We start from the raw sequence: 7,955 nt of genomic DNA, 5'->3' as shown, positions 1-7,955 counted from the left end.
AGCACGGTTTAGGGCTGTTGTACATAGGGTCGCTATGAGTCGCCAACGACTCGACGGCACGTAACAACAATGCAATCAACTCCTGGAGCCTTGTTTTTTTGCCAATTCCTCCATAGCAACTTGAATTTCCTCCTTCATCACCATAGGTCCTTGTTCATATGTTATTTCATAAAATTCCTCTGTGTCAGCCAATTCCTTCTGATACAGTGACTCTGTGTACTCCTTCCATCTTTAGAAAGAAAATTGATGCCTTTGAGTTGTGGTGCTAGGAGAACAAACAGGTTTGTCCTGCAGAGGGTGAAGCCAGAATGTTCCCTGGAGTCAAGGATTCTGAAGCTTCATCTGACATTGTTTGGGCATTTTGCAAGGAGGGACTGGTCCTTGGAGAGGGACACCATGTTTGGGAGAGTGGAGAGATGGTGCAGGAGAGGAAGACCCTTGATGAGATGGATCGATTCTGTGAGTGGAGTGGTGGGAATGAATGTGTTTGAGACAGTGAGATTGGCACAGGGTAGAATGGCATTTAGGGCTCTTGTACATATAGGGTCGTTATGAGTCACAAACGACTCGATGGCACATAACAACAACAACAACAACAGGCCAACTGATCTCTCTCTCTATGTTGGTGTTATTGTTGTTAAGTGTTGTCGAGTTGTAGGCGTCCTCCTGTACCGTCCCTCCACTCTCCCAAACATGATGTGCCTCTCCAAGTACCAGTCCCTGCTTGCAACATGCCCAAAATATGTCAGACGAAGCTTCAGAATCCTTGACTCCAAGGAGCAGCCCAGCTTTACCCTCTCCAGGACAAATCTGTTTGTTCTCCTAGCAGTCCATGGTATATTTAACACTCTTCTCCAGCACCACAGCTCAAAAGCATCAAATCTCTTTCTATCATGCCTATTCACTGTCCAACTTTCTGATGTATAGCATGTAATTGCAAAGACTATAGTCAGGATTAAGCGCACCTTAGTCTCCAGCCTGAATGACAATATAGGTTGTAGTTTAAGTCAATCTCTTCTAAAACATAAAAAAAATAAACGAACAACAGAGATAGGGATGATAGATGTCACAGAACATGAAGGTCACCACTAAACCTAGGAAAAGAAGCTGAAGAGACAAGGACCTTCTCCCAGAGCAACAGTGAGAGTACGTTCTTCCCTAGAGGCGGTGCCCTGGATTCAGATTTCTAGCCTTTTAACCCATGAGAAAATAAATTTCTACTTACTGTCTGTCAGATACTGTTCTAAATCTGAGTGTTCAAATTAAGACAGACTGGAAAGAAGGATTGGCCATCTACCTCGAAAACCCTATGTACAATAGATCACACTTAGAGTAGACTAGTACATACGGTAACTGAGTCCTCAAATATGGAAACACAAAGGAGGAGTATAAGGTTGGCTCAGGATAGATCAGGGTTCAGAGATCAGGGTTCACAGGGTGGCTACAAGTCACAAGCAACTCAACAGCACATAGCAACAACAGCGACATTAAAAGTCACTCACTGTAGTGATATTTCTGTTAACAACTACATCAGAGAGTTAAGGGGCTAACTTTCAACAAAGTGTTGTCACAAGAAGGAACCCATCAGGTAGAAAACTAATCAGTTAGAAGGAATAGGAATAGGACTAGGACTAGGAATAGGAATAGATATGTGTGTGTTTAAATGAATAAAGAGTAGAGATATTACATATATATACATATATACATATACATACATATATACATATACATACACATATACATACATATATATATAAAAAATTTGGAAGCAGTTCCTAAATAAAATTCCTCTATGAACTTTGATAAATGTTAGTAGTTGTAGAGGGGCTTCAGGTCTTTTGTTCATAGGGTTACTATGAGTTGTGCTCAACTTTAAGGTGGTCTGTGTTGAAAATAGAAAAGGGAGCTAAAGTGAAAATTTGTAATCTAACCAATTTGTGTCTAGGAAAAAAGTTTATAAGCTTTGGTGATTTGTTGATCTCTTCTGTTAATTTGAAGTGTTTTTAAAACTATAGAAAGGCTTCATTTATGCCTCTGATTAACAAATGTTGTCAACACAATACATTCTCAACATATATATTCTCAACTCTGGTCATGGACCAGATGCTCAGTGTATAGGCCTGGAAAATGGCAGCTGACTTCATGAAACCAACATCCTTCTGAGTGGGGGAGATGCCTATTAAAAAGAATTTACTAATAAATTCTCAAAACCAAGTGGGGCATACAGACAAGAAAAAGGAATCACAGTGATGAATGCTACTAAGGAAAAAGCAAGGTATTTGAGCAATGTAGACTGAGCTGACCTAGCCTCTGTCAATTATTTATATTTCTCTCCATGGTCACCACTTTCAAGCAGGGATCTGAAAGTTGAGTACCGAGTACTCTCCACTGGAAATGTAGAAAGTGGGGAATAGTTTACAGATAGTAATTTACAGCTCAGACACTGCAAGTGGGGAAGGATATCAAATGAAGCCTAAAAATGCTAAAATGAAGCTGGTTGCCTTGATAGGAGTTGCACTATCTAAGACCTCATAGGCCTTGTTAAGGATTTGAGGATTTGAAGCTTTGTTCTAAAGGCAATAGGAAGCTATTGAAGAGATTTCTGCAGAGGTTAATAAGACATGTGCATTTGAAGGGGGAAAGGCTTCTGTCCACTGTGGGAAGAATGGATGGTGTGAGGTAGGTCAGTGGCTGCAGAGTTCCTTTAGCAGTTGTCTTGACAAATGGTAATAGAATTTTGGATCTAATTAATGCAGTGGAATTAGAGACAAATCAATGAAGTTAAGAGATTTTCAGAGAAATCCTCGTTCTTGATTTAACATGGAGGATAAAAGCCAGAAATATGTTAATGACTCCTAGGTTTCTAGTTTGAGCAAAAAATAGCAGTACAACAATTTAGAAAATACTGGGGTATCCAAACCAGATTTTACTTGGCTACTAATAAAAAAGCTAGTGGTTTAGTTGGTGCTACTTTAGAAATTTGGGAATAGATATACCATTTGAAAAACAACTATGAGATATCATCTCACCCCAGTAAGAATACTAAAATTTAACAAAACAGCAAACATCAAATGCTGGCGAGGTTGTGGAGAAAATGGAATCCTTATTCACTGTTGGTGGGAGTGTAAAATGGTGCAACTACTATGGAAGGTTGTATGGTGCTTTCTCAAAAAGTTGCAAATAGAAATACCATTTGACTCAGCAATTCCACTACTGGAAATATACCCTAAAGAAACACTAACTGCCACTCAAGTAGATATATGCACACCCATGTTTATTGCTACTTTGTTCACAATAGCAAAGAGTTAGAAACAACCCAAGTGCCCATCAACAAAAGAATGGGTAAAGAAAGTCTGGTACATTCACACAATAGAATACTAAGCAGCACTGAAAAACAAGGAACTCATAAAATATTACACAATATGAGTGACTCTCAAGGACATTATGCTGAATGGAATATCTCAATCACAATAGGACAAATACTGCATAATACCACTGTTAAAAAGCAGAATTGATATGTGAGCTGGGGGAAAACTAAGAAAAAAAGGGGATAAATAATACTGCATTGGAACAGATAAAGGAAAGAACCAATTAAAAGTAATATATAATTAGACATTATACATACAGCAACAATCCGGAATAAGAAGTACATTGTAAAGAAGATTGGGGAGTGGGAGGTAATTGTGCTACAATGAATAAATATTTTTCTTTAACATGTGAACAGGTGGTGCAACCACTGTGGAAGGCAATATGGCGCTTTCTCAAAAAGTTGCAAATAAAGATACCATTTGACCCAGCAATTCCACTACTGGGAATATATCCCAAAGAGACCATAACTGCCACCCAGGCAGATATATGCACATCCATGTTTACCGTGGCTTTGTTCATAATAGCAAGGAGTTGGAAGCAACTAAGTGCCCATCAACAAACGAATGGATAGAGAAGGTGTGGTATATTCACACAATGGAATACTACACTGCATTGAAAAACAAGGAACTCATGCAATATTCTTCAAAATGGGTGACCCTGGAGGACATTATGCTGAGAGAAATATCTCAGTCACAAAAGGACAAATAGTGCATGGTGCCACTGTTGTAAAACAGGACTGACCTTGGGATTGGGGGGATACTGAGAAAGATGGGTTCAATAATGTATACTGCATTGAAACAGATGAGGGAGAAAACTGTTTAAGAGGGATATGTTATTAGGTATTTTTGTCATGACAGAAGTCCAGAGTGAAGGCTGCATAGTGGAGTGGACCTGGGGGAAGGGATTGTAAAACAATGAAAGAGTTTTTCTTTTACTTTTCCAAGAGGGTAGTGTACTAAGGGGAAGGGTTGGGAGGGGAGAAAAGTGCAACAATGAATGAATGGAAATCCAAAGTCTCTGTAAATTTTCATTGAAATTAATAATAAATTTTTAAAAAGTGAACTGGAGGATGGGGAAGGGAGTAAAATGTGCAACAATGGAAAAAATGAAAATCTATCTTTTCTGTGAACTTTTGTTAAAATCACCATTAAAATAAAAAATATTATTAAAAAAAGAAAACAAAAAATCTCACCACTGGGATGATAGACAATACCATGATAGATGAAGAAAAGATTGAAATTACCAGCAATTTCATTTTACTTGGATCCACAATCAACATCCTTGGTACTAGCAGTCAAGAAAACAAAACATGCTTGCATTGGGAAAGTCTTCTTTAAGGACCTCTCTAAAATTTGTAGGAGGAATGATGTCAGTTTAAAGACTAAGGTGCATCTGATCCTACCTGTGGTCTTCTCAATCAGTTACAATGCATCTGAGAGCTGGACCATGAATAAGGATGACAGAAGAAGAATATCTTATACCCTTGAGCTGTGGTGGTGCAGAGCACTGAATACCCTATGGACTGCCAAAAGAACAAACAGACATGTCTTGGAGAAAGTGCAGCCAGAATGCTCCTTAGAGGCAAGGATGGCAAAGCTTTGTCTCATAAAGTTTTTGTATGTTGTTATGATGGGCTATTCCTTGAAAAAAAAACATCATGCTTGAAAAGATGGAGGGTCAGCAAAAGAGATACAACGATACAGATTGACACAGTGACTGCCACAAAGGGTTCAAATATGTTAGAGATAATAAGGATGGCACAGGGTAGGACAGGGTTTAAGTCTGTTCTTCATAGATCCCCTACAAGTCACAGTCGACTCAACAACACCTAACAATAACAACAGCATTTATAAGAGCAAAGGTAACAACTCAAGTATCAATCAACAGACATACAGTTAAAGAAATAAAAGTATATTCGCACAGTGGAGTATTATGCAATGCTAAAAGTGGCCTCAGGAGCTTCACTGTCAAGCCAAAGACACAGACACAAGGTGCAAATACACCAGCAGCTCCATGGAAGAAAGTTGGACAACCTCCTTCCCTGTGATTTACTGCCTCTGAAAGCCCACTGGAGGGTTAGCTATGAGTCAGTTATGACTCAAGGTACATAACAACAAAGAATTCATGGAATTCTGCACAGCTTGAATGAATCTAAAGGAAATTATTCTGAGTGACATAAGTCTGTTTACAAAAGGATATTTATGGTATAAGATCATTCATATAAAAAGTAAAGGGAAAAGTTTACACACAGAATCATTCTTAGATAGTTATTAGAGATGGGAAAGGGTAGAGAGAGGAATAAAAATTAATAGATAAATGAAGTGAAAGACAATATATAATATGGGGTTGATCTGACATTGTACATAATTATATTAATAAATCATAACTAATGTTATAAAACAAGATATGCATTAATAAATGAAAAACCAGTATGATTCATAAACTTTCACACAAAACAATCATTAGTAGTTCAAACCATTCAGCATGCTGACAAAAGAGAGGCCTGGAAATTTGCCCACATAAAGATTACAACCAAAAACTGCTATGCAGTTCAGTTCTGCTCTCTACCACATAAGGTCATTTCAAGTCTGAATTGACACAACTGACAATGGAGTAGCAGAGGGGGCAGGATTAGTGAGAAAATACTGGAATAGGGCCAAATATGAACTCAAGGCTGAAGACAGTGAGGTCATGCTTAGAAACGAAAAAACAAAACAATACCACAAACCAACCATTTGCCACCGAGTCAGGTTCCACATGCTTCTGCTTTACTAGGTTCCATGGTGGTTTTCAAAGACTGTGATGTTTCAGAAGTAGTACAAAGTAGATAAGCAGGCCTTCCACAGAGCTGCTTGGCAAGTTTGAATCACCACCAGCCTTTTGATTAGGTGATGAACTCTCTACTACTTGTGGCCCTTCAAGCTCTGAAGGTAATGGTAATAGTAGAAATCAGTACTTGAATTTGGGCGTTCTGTTACCAGAGCCCTCATTGCTACTATCTTATACAGCTGATCCGTAGTGGTGTAGTGCCTTATATGTGGAGCTACTAACCAGGTCAGAAGTTTGAATCCAACACCTACTCTTCGGAGAAAAAAATAGAAACTTTCCTCTTATAATGATCTACAGCTTCGAAAATCTAAGAAAAGGCCACTCTTTCAGTCAGGATCAAGTCCATTGCAGTGAGTTTGTATTAGGGGGTTGGGGGAGGCCTACATGTGTGTTTTCCTGCTAACTCGATGATGGCTAAGGAAAATAGAAGCATCAGTTGTTAGGTGTCATCAAGTCAGAACCAAGCTGACTCTCCAAAAGGTTCTCAAAGGCTGTAAGTCACACAAAGGAGATTGCCCATTTTTCTCCTTTGAAATAGCTGATGGATTCGAATCACCTGCCTTAGGGTTAGCAGTGCAACTCCTTACCATTAGACCAGCAGAGCTCCCTGGAAACATCAATGCTGTTGTTGTTATGTGCCATTGAGTCGCTTGCAACTCATAGCGATCCTAAGTACAAGAGCCCTAAACCCTACGCTATTCTGTGCCAACCTTATTGTCTCTGATACACCTAACCCCATTGCCCTAGTGACTGAATCAATCCACCTCATTGAGGGTCTTCCTCTTCTGTGCTGTCCTTCCACCCTCCAAAATATGACGTCCCTCTGCAAGGACTGGTCTCTCCTTGTAACATGTTCTAAGTTTGTCAGATGAATCTTCAGAATCCTTGCCTCCAAGGAGCAACCTGGCTTTACCCTCTCCAGGACGAACTTGTTTGTTCTCCTAGCAGTCTATGGTATATTCAATACTCTTCTCCAGCACTACAGTTCAAAGGTATCAATTAGGATTTTAAAAAATAATCTATTAGATGAAACCACTTTGTTTTGTCCTCTGAGTAACTTCATCCCAAAGGGTGTTTCTTTAGAGATAATTAGTTTGAATCTCTACTTGGTCCAACAAGCATTAAAAGCATTGTTGCTATGTGCTGTTGAGTCAACTATGACCCATAGAAGCTCTATGAACAATGGCTCTGAACCTTGCTCTATTCTGAGCCAACTTTACTGTCTCTGACTCACCTGACCCCATTGCCACTGCCTCTGTATCAATCCATCTCATCCAGAGTCTTCCTCTCCTATGTTGACTCCTACCCTTTCAAGCATGATGTCCTTCAAGGACTAGCCTCTACTGACAACATGCTGTAAGTATGTGAGATGGAGTTTCAAAATTTTTGCTCCTAAGGAGCAACCTGGTTTCATTCCCTTCAGGATAGACATATTTGTTCTCTTGGCAGTCCATAGGATGTTCAATACTCTTCTCCATCACCACAAGTTAAAGGCATTGATTCTTCTTCTGTCATTTTTAGTTATTTTCCAGCTCCCAGATGCATAGAAAACAATTGAGGAGACTATGGCCTGGATCAGGTGCACCATAGTCTCTACACTGACACTGTTGCATTCTGTCAAGGTCCCTGACAGATTTTACAAATGCAACTCATCTTTTGATTTCCTAACTGCTGGTGCCAAGGATGTTGATTGTGTATTCAAGCAGCATGAAATTATTAACGACTTCAATCCTTTCTCCATTTATCAGGATGCTGCC

This window comes from Elephantulus edwardii, unplaced genomic scaffold (assembly GCF_000299155.1).
Source record: "Elephantulus edwardii isolate Elephantulus edwardi_28Jun2011 unplaced genomic scaffold, EleEdw1.0 scaffold00067, whole genome shotgun sequence".
Taxonomy (NCBI): Eukaryota; Metazoa; Chordata; class Mammalia; order Macroscelidea; family Macroscelididae; genus Elephantulus; species Elephantulus edwardii.
This window is presented reverse-complemented; position numbering follows the sequence as displayed.